Here is a 16,642-nt window from a genome sequence, read left to right as displayed (position 1 = left end):
TGAACCATAATTCAAGAAACGTCAGTTGTACTGCGTTTATTAGCGTGACAACATATCAGCACGAACGTGTTCTGATTGTCATTAAAAGCATAATAGGATTATACACCAAAACAACACATTAATCGAATTATATTTAATAAATGAAGCAAAAACAAACTTGTGAAAGAAATACAAATATTTTCTTAATACACTTTCAAGAAGTTGTGGGGACAAAATCATGTATTTCACAAAGTGGTGAGGACAGTGTAAATTGCATCTATGGTTTAGGGCAAATGTAGGGCAATTATTGGCAATTGTCTTGGGTATTTCCAATGCTGTGTCTCATGAGCTGAAAACTAACATTGTTTACCATGTTCCACAGGTTTTAAACTGACGGGATTTTTGTCAAAACAGAATGCATGCTTTTAAGGTTAGTAGCAGCAAGTTCACACCTTTTTAGATACAATTTACATGCTGGACACCCTCCTATAGAGCTTGGTATCAGAGGTCAAAGCACATTGCTGTTTTGCAGGAGGATACTGAAACCAACAATATAGATGTTGGCACCATTCCCCCTCATCGCAGTTTGAGTTGCCCCTTGTTCCACATGGGACACCACAAGGCTGCGGATGAGGCAAAGCCAGGAGAGTGGCTGAGTAAGATGAGGGAGGAGCAGCAGACTCTGAAGAAGGAGAGAGATGTGGCAACATCTCCTGCAGATGTGAGTAAATGTATGATAAGATATTTTCATACAGAAGCCATTTTATGCATCATCTCTACTTTTCTGTTTATTTGTCTGGAATTGGTATTTTCAAAGCATCCCATTCTTAATGTCATGGTAACCAGAATGAAGTCATTTTAATAACATTCTATGTACCATGTAAGCATAATCTTTTCTTTGCAATATGAAACATTAATTTTTGTTAGGTGTACAGGTAGCAGTCTAAGCAGTCACAATGACAGCAAGCTTTTAGAGTGTGTGGCAGCAGTTGTCTGGGCTGTTATGAATAGGAGAGCTTAATTGTTGGTTAAGAGCTTAATTAATTGGTATCTGTTCCCTCAGAGAGGCTGGATTTCCCAGTTTAAGTTGGGAGTGGAGAAATTGCAGGCTGTTCTTATGGAGGAAGAACAGGATGGAATCCAGCAGACAAGTGAAGCGGCCCTGAAAAAGAAGATGGATAAAAACCTGTCGAACATTCTGAAAAAGATCGAAAAAGCAGCGGAAAAAGTCAGAGAAAAGGAGAGAAAGGCAATAGAAAAAGAGAAGCGAATGGAAATTAAAGAACGTAAGAAACTGGAAAAGGAATGGAAGGAAAGACGGGAGCACCGGGAGAGGGTGATGAGACTGTTCGCAATGTTGGAGGAGATGAATCAGAAACAGTTGCTGAAGCAGCAAGCCAAAGAGCAAAGAAAATCAGCCAAGGAGGCAGAAAAACGCCAGAAGGAGCTGAAAAAAGCCCAAGAACGTAAGGAGAAGGAAGAGATGAGAAAGGAAAAGAATGGGAGGAAAGGAAGAGGATGTTTGCAGCAATTGTGGTTCACTATGAATAGAAGATGAGGATAATAGACTGAACAACACACAATCATGATAAAAAAATATTACAAACGTAAAGATAAAACACTGGATAATAAAATCATACAACATAAAAACCGATAAAACAGTGTAAAATATAAACAGTGAAATAAAAGTTGTAAGAGGGATAAAACTAGACTTACATTTGTTATTAAAAAAAGGTTTATGGTCCTGCCTGACCGGTCTATGGATTTCACAGTGGTAAAGTCATTTTCTGAATACACACCATATTATTGTAAATTAGCTGAAATAGCTCAATTGGGAGAGCATTAGACTGAAGATCTAAAGGTCCTGGGTTCAACCCTCTGTTTTGGCATCTGTACTTAAAAGAATTCATCATTGAATAGTTTTACTTTTCTAAGTATAATTCATAAACCTTTACATAGCATTCCTGAAAAATGAATGAGATATTCCCCTTTTTTACGTTATGGTTAGATGTCATTGTGTAATTGCGCTCTGTACTTTGAATTCCGTGAACTTAAACTTTTGTGGAAGTCGCGCTGCCTTACGAAATGTATCCTCACTGCACAGAGAGGCACTTGAACAGTGGCTTCTGCACAAATGCTTTTGAAATGTAGTTCATTACTTATCTGCTCGCCAAACAACTGGACAAGAAAAGGGTAGGTGTATATGTCCACAGTCCTTTCCAAATCCTCTGTGTGAACACTGATATACAGTATATATTTCTCACTTTGGGAGCACTGAACATCTTCCAGACATGTTTGTTCTTTTCCAAAATCTATTTCCTGTTGAGGTAATAACGTTTATAAAAGGCTTTGAAGCTCTTTGTAATAGGTGCAGAGTTGTGCAAGACTGAGTTTGAAAGCAAAAAATGAATAATGTTTCTGGGATATCTTAAGGTCAGAGACCTTTTTGATTCTGTACGTGCAGAACAGAGGCTCTGATGGAGGGGGTTTCAAGGCTTCTGTACAAGTCTAAGGAAGAGTACGCTGAACTGTTCCTGTGAGAAATAACTTCAATAGTGTTGCAAAAGATCTAAGTTTTTAATAGACTTGAAAGCCTCTTTGAGAGTTCTGTGGCTAAACAAGGTTTATTATCTTACCACGGGGTGATACTGACCAGCAACATCATCTTGCAGGTGTTTGGTGGTGTGAGTTGAGATCATCTTTGTTTAAAAAAAAGGAAAATCTTCCAAAGGGATATAATGGTGTCAAGCTTCAATTTGCATATATTGAATAATGTATGTTTGAACATTGTGGTGGAGATTTCAAACACTAGTATGTAAAGAAGGTGGGGCAATTACATAATCAGTTCTGAAAACTGTATAAAAAATGTGTGTTCTTTGTGTGATTGTTCGACATATTCCAGACTATGCTTCGTTTGTAACATTGAGCTCATAATAAACATGGGACTGACTATTCTCTTCAATTAATTCTGAGTCTGCGTCTTTATTTTCTATTTAAAGTGTACTTAATAAAATTACTGGAATGTGGGGAAAATCTATGAACCACACGGTATAATTCCCCACCGAGTAAATTATTTATTTTATATATGACATGCCTTATGTGAACGGGGCAGGGTTTAATGCCAAACCTCATAGCAGTTTTTCTGTTGCTATGGAGAAAGGTCAAATGAGAACAACCTGCTGGGGATTTCCTAAAAGTAACGTGCATTTTTGACCTGCAATAATGTGGATTTATTTTTCATAAATATTCCTGCTTTTGATTTTAAAAAGCCATTTCGTCGTTACAAACATCACGGTTATATTTTGGAAGTTATTTGCAGTTCCATGCTAAACTAAAGCCAGTACAGGGCTTAGCATGGCAGGCCTAGTGAGTCTAAGTGGCTATCCTAACTATGAAGCTTCTTCAGTGTTATTTAATAAATGCCATGAAATGTAGCCTAAAATTAATTTGTATCCTAAAATTCATGAAATAATTTTTTTTATAAAATAGGTCCGTGAAATTAACTGACGTTCTTGTGAAATTAGTAGAGTCCTATTATAAGCGCCTTCCATTGCACACGGTATTATGACGTCACAATGTTGCTATGTGTCCTCTCTATTCGGCTACAAATAGGTAGAAATAGATACGGTCATTTAACTAGACGACATACAAAGCTTTTAAACAATTTGTAACGTGTCCAAGTTGAGACAGGAACGTTCACTGACGGTGAGTATACATAAATTAATATTAGCTAATTATGCTCGTAAATTTCTTATATTATTCAATACCTGGGGGTATATTTACTGTCACATCTTAGGAAATACAAGGTAAACACAATTTCAAGATGCCATTTTTGCTCTCACAATAAGGGCCAGTTTGTGAAAGAGAATAGCACTATACAAGAGGGAAAGGCCTGCGGCTAGATAACTTGGTCATAGTCTAATTTTAATTCTCTAGCTATCCAGCTAGCTAACATTAGCCAGACTGTCATTGCAAAGATAGGCAAGTTGACCATATATAAATGTGTGGTTTGTGTGAATATAATTCGATTGATTTATGTATTTCACTGTCGGCGGGTTTTGTTTTCCTCTTTAGTCTGTAATCTGGTAGGAAATAGCGGACTGTCTTGCCAAAGTGAGTACCAGTAACAATTTTGCTTAGTAGCAGCGCAAATTACTTAGCAACGGTCATTACACGTTTTAAATAGGCGCGTGCGTCGCTACTGGTCTTGGTGCAACAGGCGTAAACTTGTCTATGAAAATGATCTTTTAGCTTCTACCAGTTTAGCAATTAATCCCAATTGGTGCAACTGATCCATGGAGACAAGAATTCAGAGCGGGTGTCCAATCAGTTCTGGCGCCCCTCAAGTTCACGTCCCTTTAAGACATCAAATCCTCGGGCACGCGCGTTTACTGAAAAGAAATGAACTCCGACTGAAACAAGTTTATGAAAGGTGTTATGGACACACTGCTTAAGTCTGTCATCGGCGTTGAACAACACAAGGAGTATCGGCACCGTGTCGCTCCCAATCCCCGGACATCTAACGACACCTGCCCTTTATTACCTTGATTCATGTTCGCATATAAAGCCTCTTGTTTGGTATTCCATTTGCGAAGTTTCGTTTGGTACAGCGAGCGCGTTTGATCCCTGTTCGTACGGTTCCTGCCTTTTGGCCTATCGTGTTTTGGATTGTTTTATCTAGTCTTTATTCTGCCCAATAAAGCACTAAATGTGTAGTTGCGTTCGACTCCCGTCTTGCCCACTTCTCCAAACTAAAACTATGGTTTTATATATATATATATATATTTGTAGTAAAATTATTTTCTATTTATTTTGATTGAACCATAATTCAAGAAACGTCAGTTGTACTGCGTTTATTAGCGTGACAACATATCAGCACGAACGTGTTCTGATTGTCATTAAAAGCATAATAGGATTATACACCAAAACAACACATTAATCGAATTATATTTAATAAATGAAGCAAAAACAAACTTGTGAAAGAAATACAAATATTTTCTTAATACACTTTCAAGAAGTTGTGGGGACAAAATCATGTATTTCACAAAGTGGTGAGGACAGTGTAAATTGCATCTATGGTTTAGGGCAAATGTAGGGCAATTATTGGCAATTGTCTTGGGTATTTCCAATGCTGTGTCTCATGAGCTGAAAACTAACATTGTTTACCATGTTCCACAGGTTTTAAACTGACGGGATTTTTGTCAAAACAGAATGCATGCTTTTAAGGTTAGTAGCAGCAAGTTCACACCTTTTTAGATACAATTTACATGCTGGACACCCTCCTATAGAGCTTGGTATCAGAGGTCAAAGCACATTGCTGTTTTGCAGGAGGATACTGAAACCAACAATATAGATGTTGGCACCATTCCCCCTCATCGCAGTTTGAGTTGCCCCTTGTTCCACATGGGACACCACAAGGCTGCGGATGAGGCAAAGCCAGGAGAGTGGCTGAGTAAGATGAGGGAGGAGCAGCAGACTCTGAAGAAGGAGAGAGATGTGGCAACATCTCCTGCAGATGTGAGTAAATGTATGATAAGATATTTTCATACAGAAGCCATTTTATGCATCATCTCTACTTTTCTGTTTATTTGTCTGGAATTGGTATTTTCAAAGCATCCCATTCTTAATGTCATGGTAACCAGAATGAAGTCATTTTAATAACATTCTATGTACCATGTAAGCATAATCTTTTCTCTGCAATATGAAACATTAATTTTTGTTAGGTGTACAGGTAGCAGTCTAAGCAGTCACAATGACAGCAAGCTTTTAGAGTGTGTGGCAGCAGTTGTCTGGGCTGTTATGAATAGGAGAGCTTAATTGTTGGTTAAGAGCTTAATTAATTGGTATCTGTTCCCTCAGAGAGGCTGGATTTCCCAGTTTAAGTTGGGAGTGGAGAAATTGCAGGCTGTTCTTATGGAGGAAGAACAGGATGGAATCCAGCAGACAAGTGAAGCGGCCCTGAAAAAGAAGATGGATAAAAACCTGTCGAACATTCTGAAAAAGATCGAAAAAGCAGAGGAAAAAGTCAGAGAAAAGGAGAGAAAGGCAATAGAAAAAGAGAAGCGAATGGAAATTAAAGAACGTAAGAAACTGGAAAAGGAATGGAAGGAAAGACGGGAGCACCGGGAGAGGGTGATGAGACTGTTCGCAATGTTGGAGGAGATGAATCAGAAACAGTTGCTGAAGCAGCAAGCCAAAGAGCAAAGAAAATCAGCCAAGGAGGCAGAAAAACGCCAGAAGGAGCTGAAAAAAGCCCAAGAACGTAAGGAGAAGGAAGAGATGAGAAAGGAAAAGAATGGGAGGAAAGGAAGAGGATGTTTGCAGCAATTGTGGTTCACTATGAATAGAAGATGAGGATAATAGACTGAACAACACACAATCATGATAAAAAAATATTACAAACGTAAAGATAAAACACTGGATAATAAAATCATACAACATAAAAACCGATAAAACAGTGTAAAATATAAACAGTGAAATAAAAGTTGTAAGAGGGATAAAACTAGACTTACATTTGTTATTAAAAAAAGGTTTATGGTCCTGCCTGACCGGTCTATGGATTTCACAGTGGTAAAGTCATTTTCTGAATACACACCATATTATTGTAAATTAGCTGAAATAGCTCAATTGGGAGAGCATTAGACTGAAGATCTAAAGGTCCTGGGTTCAACCCTCTGTTTTGGCATCTGTACTTAAAAGAATTCATCATTGAATAGTTTTACTTTTTTAAGTATAATTCATAAACCTTTACATAGCATTCCTGAAAAATGAATGAGATATTCCCCTTTTTTACGTTATGGTTAGATGTCATTGTGTAATTGCGCTCTGTACTTTGAATTCCGTGAACTTAAACTTTTGTGGAAGTCGCGCTGCCTTACGAAATGTATCCTCACTGCACAGAGAGGCACTTGAACAGTGGCTTCTGCACAAATGCTTTTGAAATGTAGTTCATTACTTATCTGCTCGCCAAACAACTGGACAAGAAAAGGGTAGGTGTATATGTCCACAGTCCTTTCCAAATCCTCTGTGTGAACACTGATATACAGTATATATTTCTCACTTTGGGAGCACTGAACATCTTCCAGACATGTTTGTTCTTTTCCAAAATCTATTTCCTGTTGAGGTAATAACGTTTATAAAAGGCTTTGAAGCTCTTTGTAATAGGTGCAGAGTTGTGCAAGACTGAGTTTGAAAGCAAAAAATGAATAATGTTTCTGGGATATCTTAAGGTCAGAGACCTTTTTGATTCTGTACGTGCAGAACAGAGGCTCTGATGGAGGGGGTTTCAAGGCTTCTGTACAAGTCTAAGGAAGAGTACGCTGAACTGTTCCTGTGAGAAATAACTTCAATAGTGTTGCAAAAGATCTAAGTTTTTAATAGACTTGAAAGCCTCTTTGAGAGTTCTGTGGCTAAACAAGGTTTATTATCTTACCACGGGGTGATACTGACCAGCAACATCATCTTGCAGGTGTTTGGTGGTGTGAGTTGAGATCATCTTTGTTTAAAAAAAAGGAAAATCTTCCAAAGGGATATAATGGTGTCAAGCTTCAATTTGCATATATTGAATAATGTATGTTTGAACATTGTGGTGGAGATTTCAAACACTAGTATGTAAAGAAGGTGGGGCAATTACATAATCAGTTCTGAAAACTGTATAAAAAATGTGTGTTCTTTGTGTGATTGTTCGACATATTCCAGACTATGCTTCGTTTGTAACATTGAGCTCATAATAAACATGGGACTGACTATTCTCTTCAATTAATTCTGAGTCTGCGTCTTTATTTTCTATTTAAAGTGTACTTAATAAAATTACTGGAATGTGGGGAAAATCTATGAACCACACGGTATAATTCCCCACCGAGTAAATTATTTATTTTATATATGACATGCCTTATGTGAACGGGGCAGGGTTTAATGCCAAACCTCATAGCAGTTTTTCTGTTGCTATGGAGAAAGGTCAAATGAGAACAACCTGCTGGGGATTTCCTAAAAGTAACGTGCATTTTTGACCTGCAATAATGTGGATTTATTTTTCATAAATATTCCTGCTTTTGATTTTAAAAAGCCATTTCGTCGTTACAAACATCACGGTTATATTTTGGAAGTTATTTGCAGTTCCATGCTAAACTAAAGCCAGTACAGGGCTTAGCATGGCAGGCCTAGTGAGTCTAAGTGGCTATCCTAACTATGAAGCTTCTTCAGTGTTATTTAATAAATGCCATGAAATGTAGCCTAAAATTAATTTGTATCCTAAAATTCATGAAATAATTTTTTTTATAAAATAGGTCCGTGAAATTAACTGACGTTCTTGTGAAATTAGTAGAGTCCTATTATAAGCGCCTTCCATTGCACACGGTATTATGACGTCACAATGTTGCTATGTGTCCTCTCTATTCGGCTACAAATAGGTAGAAATAGATACGGTCATTTAACTAGACGACATACAAAGCTTTTAAACAATTTGTAACGTGTCCAAGTTGAGACAGGAACGTTCACTGACGGTGAGTATACATAAATTAATATTAGCTAATTATGCTCGTAAATTTCTTATATTATTCAATACCTGGGGGTATATTTACTGTCACATCTTAGGAAATACAAGGTAAACACAATTTCAAGATGCCATTTTTGCTCTCACAATAAGGGCCAGTTTGTGAAAGAGAATAGCACTATACAAGAGGGAAAGGCCTGCGGCTAGATAACTTGGTCATAGTCTAATTTTAATTCTCTAGCTATCCAGCTAGCTAACATTAGCCAGACTGTCATTGCAAAGATAGGCAAGTTGACCATATATAAATGTGTGGTTTGTGTGAATATAATTCGATTGATTTATGTATTTCACTGTCGGCGGGTTTTGTTTTCCTCTTTAGTCTGTAATCTGGTAGGAAATAGCGGACTGTCTTGCCAAAGTGAGTACCAGTAACAATTTTGCTTAGTAGCAACGCAAATTACTTAGCAACGGTCATTACACGTTTTAAATAGGCGCGTGCGTCGCTACTGGTCTTGGTGCAACAGGCGTAAACTTGTCTATGAAAATGATCTTTTAGCTTCTACCAGTTTAGCAATTAATCCCAATTGGTGCAACTGATCCATGGAGACAAGAATTCAGAGCGGGTGTCCAATCAGTTCTGGCGCCCCTCAAGTTCACGTCCCTTTAAGACATCAAATCCTCGGGCACGCGCGTTTACTGAAAAGAAATGAACTCCGACTGAAACAAGTTTATGAAAGGTGTTATGGACACACTGCTTAAGTCTGTCATCGGCGTTGAACAACACAAGGAGTATCGGCACCGTGTCGCTCCCAATCCCCGGACATCTAACGACACCTGCCCTTTATTACCTTGATTCATGTTCGCATATAAAGCCTCTTGTTTGGTATTCCATTTGCGAAGTTTCGTTTGGTACAGCGAGCGCGTTTGATCCCTGTTCGTACGGTTCCTGCCTTTTGGCCTATCGTGTTTTGGATTGTTTTATCTAGTCTTTATTCTGCCCAATAAAGCACTAAATGTGTAGTTGCGTTCGACTCCCGTCTTGCCCACTTCTCCAAACTAAAACTATGGTTTTATATATATATATATATATATATATATATATATATATATATATATATATATATATATATATATTTGTAGTAAAATTGTTTTCTATTTATTTTGATTGAACCATAATTCAAGAAACGTCAGTTGTACTGCGTTTATTAGCGTGACAACATATCAGCACGAACGTGTTCTGATTGTCATTAAAAGCATAATAGGATTATACACCAAAACAACACATTAATCGAATTATATTTAATAAATGAAGCAAAAACAAACTTGTGAAAGAAATACAAATATTTTCTTAATACACTTTCAAGAAGTTGTGGGGACAAAATCATGTATTTCACAAAGTGGTGAGGACAGTGTAAATTGCATCTATGGTTTAGGGCAAATGTAGGGCAATTATTGGCAATTGTCTTGGGTATTTCCAATGCTGTGTCTCATGAGCTGAAAACTAACATTGTTTACCATGTTCCACAGGTTTTAAACTGACGGGATTTTTGTCAAAACAGAATGCATGCTTTTAAGGTTAGTAGCAGCAAGTTCACACCTTTTTAGATACAATTTACATGCTGGACACCCTCCTATAGAGCTTGGTATCAGAGGTCAAAGCACATTGCTGTTTTGCAGGAGGATACTGAAACCAACAATATAGATGTTGGCACCATTCCCCCTCATCGCAGTTTGAGTTGCCCCTTGTTCCACATGGGACACCACAAGGCTGCGGATGAGGCAAAGCCAGGAGAGTGGCTGAGTAAGATGAGGGAGGAGCAGCAGACTCTGAAGAAGGAGAGAGATGTGGCAACATCTCCTGCAGATGTGAGTAAATGTATGATAAGATATTTTCATACAGAAGCCATTTTATGCATCATCTCTACTTTTCTGTTTATTTGTCTGGAATTGGTATTTTCAAAGCATCCCATTCTTAATGTCATGGTAACCAGAATGAAGTCATTTTAATAACATTCTATGTACCATGTAAGCATAATCTTTTCTCTGCAATATGAAACATTAATTTTTGTTAGGTGTACAGGTAGCAGTCTAAGCAGTCACAATGACAGCAAGCTTTTAGAGTGTGTGGCAGCAGTTGTCTGGGCTGTTATGAATAGGAGAGCTTAATTGTTGGTTAAGAGCTTAATTAATTGGTATCTGTTCCCTCAGAGAGGCTGGATTTCCCAGTTTAAGTTGGGAGTGGAGAAATTGCAGGCTGTTCTTATGGAGGAAGAACAGGATGGAATCCAGCAGACAAGTGAAGCGGCCCTGAAAAAGAAGATGGATAAAAACCTGTCGAACATTCTGAAAAAGATCGAAAAAGCAGAGGAAAAAGTCAGAGAAAAGGAGAGAAAGGCAATAGAAAAAGAGAAGCGAATGGAAATTAAAGAACGTAAGAAACTGGAAAAGGAATGGAAGGAAAGACGGGAGCACCGGGAGAGGGTGATGAGACTGTTCGCAATGTTGGAGGAGATGAATCAGAAACAGTTGCTGAAGCAGCAAGCCAAAGAGCAAAGAAAATCAGCCAAGGAGGCAGAAAAACGCCAGAAGGAGCTGAAAAAAGCCCAAGAACGTAAGGAGAAGGAAGAGATGAGAAAGGAAAAGAATGGGAGGAAAGGAAGAGGATGTTTGCAGCAATTGTGGTTCACTATGAATAGAAGATGAGGATAATAGACTGAACAACACACAATCATGATAAAAAAATATTACAAACGTAAAGATAAAACACTGGATAATAAAATCATACAACATAAAAACCGATAAAACAGTGTAAAATATAAACAGTGAAATAAAAGTTGTAAGAGGGATAAAACTAGACTTACATTTGTTATTAAAAAAAGGTTTATGGTCCTGCCTGACCGGTCTATGGATTTCACAGTGGTAAAGTCATTTTCTGAATACACACCATATTATTGTAAATTAGCTGAAATAGCTCAATTGGGAGAGCATTAGACTGAAGATCTAAAGGTCCTGGGTTCAACCCTCTGTTTTGGCATCTGTACTTAAAAGAATTCATCATTGAATAGTTTTACTTTTTTAAGTATAATTCATAAACCTTTACATAGCATTCCTGAAAAATGAATGAGATATTCCCCTTTTTTACGTTATGGTTAGATGTCATTGTGTAATTGCGCTCTGTACTTTGAATTCCGTGAACTTAAACTTTTGTGGAAGTCGCGCTGCCTTACGAAATGTATCCTCACTGCACAGAGAGGCACTTGAACAGTGGCTTCTGCACAAATGCTTTTGAAATGTAGTTCATTACTTATCTGCTCGCCAAACAACTGGACAAGAAAAGGGTAGGTGTATATGTCCACAGTCCTTTCCAAATCCTCTGTGTGAACACTGATATACAGTATATATTTCTCACTTTGGGAGCACTGAACATCTTCCAGACATGTTTGTTCTTTTCCAAAATCTATTTCCTGTTGAGGTAATAACGTTTATAAAAGGCTTTGAAGCTCTTTGTAATAGGTGCAGAGTTGTGCAAGACTGAGTTTGAAAGCAAAAAATGAATAATGTTTCTGGGATATCTTAAGGTCAGAGACCTTTTTGATTCTGTACGTGCAGAACAGAGGCTCTGATGGAGGGGGTTTCAAGGCTTCTGTACAAGTCTAAGGAAGAGTACGCTGAACTGTTCCTGTGAGAAATAACTTCAATAGTGTTGCAAAAGATCTAAGTTTTTAATAGACTTGAAAGCCTCTTTGAGAGTTCTGTGGCTAAACAAGGTTTATTATCTTACCACGGGGTGATACTGACCAGCAACATCATCTTGCAGGTGTTTGGTGGTGTGAGTTGAGATCATCTTTGTTTAAAAAAAAGGAAAATCTTCCAAAGGGATATAATGGTGTCAAGCTTCAATTTGCATATATTGAATAATGTATGTTTGAACATTGTGGTGGAGATTTCAAACACTAGTATGTAAAGAAGGTGGGGCAATTACATAATCAGTTCTGAAAACTGTATAAAAAATGTGTGTTCTTTGTGTGATTGTTCGACATATTCCAGACTATGCTTCGTTTGTAACATTGAGCTCATAATAAACATGGGACTGACTATTCTCTTCAATTAATTCTGAGTCTGCGTCTTTATTTTCTATTTAAAGTGTACTTAATAAAATTACTGGAATGTGGGGAAAATCTATGAACCACACGGTATAATTCCCCACCGAGTAAATTATTTATTTTATATATGACATGCCTTATGTGAACGGGGCAGGGTTTAATGCCAAACCTCATAGCAGTTTTTCTGTTGCTATGGAGAAAGGTCAAATGAGAACAACCTGCTGGGGATTTCCTAAAAGTAACGTGCATTTTTGACCTGCAATAATGTGGATTTATTTTTCATAAATATTCCTGCTTTTGATTTTAAAAAGCCATTTCGTCGTTACAAACATCACGGTTATATTTTGGAAGTTATTTGCAGTTCCATGCTAAACTAAAGCCAGTACAGGGCTTAGCATGGCAGGCCTAGTGAGTCTAAGTGGCTATCCTAACTATGAAGCTTCTTCAGTGTTATTTAATAAATGCCATGAAATGTAGCCTAAAATTAATTTGTATCCTAAAATTCATGAAATAATTTTTTTTATAAAATAGGTCCGTGAAATTAACTGACGTTCTTGTGAAATTAGTAGAGTCCTATTATAAGCGCCTTCCATTGCACACGGTATTATGACGTCACAATGTTGCTATGTGTCCTCTCTATTCGGCTACAAATAGGTAGAAATAGATACGGTCATTTAACTAGACGACATACAAAGCTTTTAAACAATTTGTAACGTGTCCAAGTTGAGACAGGAACGTTCACTGACGGTGAGTATACATAAATTAATATTAGCTAATTATGCTCGTAAATTTCTTATATTATTCAATACCTGGGGGTATATTTACTGTCACATCTTAGGAAATACAAGGTAAACACAATTTCAAGATGCCATTTTTGCTCTCACAATAAGGGCCAGTTTGTGAAAGAGAATAGCACTATACAAGAGGGAAAGGCCTGCGGCTAGATAACTTGGTCATAGTCTAATTTTAATTCTCTAGCTATCCAGCTAGCTAACATTAGCCAGACTGTCATTGCAAAGATAGGCAAGTTGACCATATATAAATGTGTGGTTTGTGTGAATATAATTCGATTGATTTATGTATTTCACTGTCGGCGGGTTTTGTTTTCCTCTTTAGTCTGTAATCTGGTAGGAAATAGCGGACTGTCTTGCCAAAGTGAGTACCAGTAACAATTTTGCTTAGTAGCAACGCAAATTACTTAGCAACGGTCATTACACGTTTTAAATAGGCGCGTGCGTCGCTACTGGTCTTGGTGCAACAGGCGTAAACTTGTCTATGAAAATGATCTTTTAGCTTCTACCAGTTTAGCAATTAATCCCAATTGGTGCAACTGATCCATGGAGACAAGAATTCAGAGCGGGTGTCCAATCAGTTCTGGCGCCCCTCAAGTTCACGTCCCTTTAAGACATCAAATCCTCGGGCACGCGCGTTTACTGAAAAGAAATGAACTCCGACTGAAACAAGTTTATGGAAGGTGTTATGGACACACTGCTTAAGTCTGTCATCGGCGTTGAACAACACAAGGAGTATCGGCACCGTGTCGCTCCCAATCCCCGGACATCTAACGACACCTGCCCTTTATTACCTTGATTCATGTTCGCATATAAAGCCTCTTGTTTGGTATTCCATTTGCGAAGTTTCGTTTGGTACAGCGAGCGCGTTTGATCCCTGTTCGTACGGTTCCTGCCTTTTGGCCTATCGTGTTTTGGATTGTTTTATCTAGTCTTTATTCTGCCCAATAAAGCACTAAATGTGTAGTTGCGTTCGACTCCCGTCTTGCCCACTTCTCCAAACTAAAACTATGGTTTTATATATATATATATATATATATATATATATATATATATATATATATATATATATATATATATTTGTAGTAAAATTGTTTTCTATTTATTTTGATTGAACCATAATTCAAGAAACGTCAGTTGTACTGCGTTTATTAGCGTGACAACATATCAGCACGAACGTGTTCTGATTGTCATTAAAAGCATAATAGGATTATACACCAAAACAACACATTAATCGAATTATATTTAATAAATGAAGCAAAAACAAACTTGTGAAAGAAATACAAATATTTTCTTAATACACTTTCAAGAAGTTGTGGGGACAAAATCATGTATTTCACAAAGTGGTGAGGACAGTGTAAATTGCATCTATGGTTTAGGGCAAATGTAGGGCAATTATTGGCAATTGTCTTGGGTATTTCCAATGCTGTGTCTCATGAGCTGAAAACTAACATTGTTTACCATGTTCCACAGGTTTTAAACTGACGGGATTTTTGTCAAAACAGAATGCATGCTTTTAAGGTTAGTAGCAGCAAGTTCACACCTTTTTAGATACAATTTACATGCTGGACACCCTCCTATAGAGCTTGGTATCAGAGGTCAAAGCACATTGCTGTTTTGCAGGAGGATACTGAAACCAACAATATAGATGTTGGCACCATTCCCCCTCATCGCAGTTTGAGTTGCCCCTTGTTCCACATGGGACACCACAAGGCTGCGGATGAGGCAAAGCCAGGAGAGTGGCTGAGTAAGATGAGGGAGGAGCAGCAGACTCTGAAGAAGGAGAGAGATGTGGCAACATCTCCTGCAGATGTGAGTAAATGTATGATAAGATATTTTCATACAGAAGCCATTTTATGCATCATCTCTACTTTTCTGTTTATTTGTCTGGAATTGGTATTTTCAAAGCATCCCATTCTTAATGTCATGGTAACCAGAATGAAGTCATTTTAATAACATTCTATGTACCATGTAAGCATAATCTTTTCTCTGCAATATGAAACATTAATTTTTGTTAGGTGTACAGGTAGCAGTCTAAGCAGTCACAATGACAGCAAGCTTTTAGAGTGTGTGGCAGCAGTTGTCTGGGCTGTTATGAATAGGAGAGCTTAATTGTTGGTTAAGAGCTTAATTAATTGGTATCTGTTCCCTCAGAGAGGCTGGATTTCCCAGTTTAAGTTGGGAGTGGAGAAATTGCAGGCTGTTCTTATGGAGGAAGAACAGGATGGAATCCAGCAGACAAGTGAAGCGGCCCTGAAAAAGAAGATGGATAAAAACCTGTCGAACATTCTGAAAAAGATCGAAAAAGCAGAGGAAAAAGTCAGAGAAAAGGAGAGAAAGGCAATAGAAAAAGAGAAGCGAATGGAAATTAAAGAACGTAAGAAACTGGAAAAGGAATGGAAGGAAAGACGGGAGCACCGGGAGAGGGTGATGAGACTGTTCGCAATGTTGGAGGAGATGAATCAGAAACAGTTGCTGAAGCAGCAAGCCAAAGAGCAAAGAAAATCAGCCAAGGAGGCAGAAAAACGCCAGAAGGAGCTGAAAAAAGCCCAAGAACGTAAGGAGAAGGAAGAGATGAGAAAGGAAAAGAATGGGAGGAAAGGAAGAGGATGTTTGCAGCAATTGTGGTTCACTATGAATAGAAGATGAGGATAATAGACTGAACAACACACAATCATGATAAAAAAATATTACAAACGTAAAGATAAAACACTGGATAATAAAATCATACAACATAAAAACCGATAAAACAGTGTAAAATATAAACAGTGAAATAAAAGTTGTAAGAGGGATAAAACTAGACTTACATTTGTTATTAAAAAAAGGTTTATGGTCCTGCCTGACCGGTCTATGGATTTCACAGTGGTAAAGTCATTTTCTGAATACACACCATATTATTGTAAATTAGCTGAAATAGCTCAATTGGGAGAGCATTAGACTGAAGATCTAAAGGTCCTGGGTTCAACCCTCTGTTTTGGCATCTGTACTTAAAAGAATTCATCATTGAATAGTTTTACTTTTTTAAGTATAATTCATAAACCTTTACATAGCATTCCTGAAAAATGAATGAGATATTCCCCTTTTTTACGTTATGGTTAGATGTCATTGTGTAATTGCGCTCTGTACTTTGAATTCCGTGAACTTAAACTTTTGTGGAAGTCGCGCTGCCTTACGAAATGTATCCTCACTGCACAGAGAGGCACTTGAACAGTGGCTTCTGCACAAATGCTTTTGAAATGTAGTTCATTACTTATCTGCTCGCCAAACAACTGGACAAG

The 16,642-nt window shown here is 37.7% G+C and overlaps 4 non-coding genes across 4 annotated transcripts; all 4 read left to right on the top strand.

The window, feature by feature from the left end:
• The first annotated feature begins 1,795 nt into the window (after window positions 1–1,795).
• trnaf-gaa (transfer RNA phenylalanine (anticodon GAA)) lies at window positions 1,796–1,868 on the top strand. The gene has a single exon. It is a non-coding gene; the product is annotated as a tRNA-Phe (tRNA).
• Window positions 1,869–6,591: 4,723 nt separating this feature from the next.
• On the top strand, window positions 6,592–6,664 carry trnaf-gaa (transfer RNA phenylalanine (anticodon GAA)). Its single transcript has one exon. It is a non-coding gene; the product is annotated as a tRNA-Phe (tRNA).
• A 4,767-nt stretch (window positions 6,665–11,431) lies between these two features.
• Window positions 11,432–11,504, top strand: trnaf-gaa (transfer RNA phenylalanine (anticodon GAA)). Its single transcript has one exon. It is a non-coding gene; the product is annotated as a tRNA-Phe (tRNA).
• A 4,767-nt stretch (window positions 11,505–16,271) lies between these two features.
• Window positions 16,272–16,344, top strand: trnaf-gaa (transfer RNA phenylalanine (anticodon GAA)). The gene has a single exon. It is a non-coding gene; the product is annotated as a tRNA-Phe (tRNA).
• Window positions 16,345–16,642: the final 298 nt, after the last annotated feature.

This window comes from Electrophorus electricus, chromosome 10 (assembly GCF_041902795.1).
Source record: "Electrophorus electricus isolate QZ-2024a chromosome 10, ASM4190279v1, whole genome shotgun sequence".
Taxonomy (NCBI): Eukaryota; Metazoa; Chordata; class Actinopteri; order Gymnotiformes; family Gymnotidae; genus Electrophorus; species Electrophorus electricus.
This window is presented reverse-complemented; position numbering and strand designations above follow the sequence as displayed.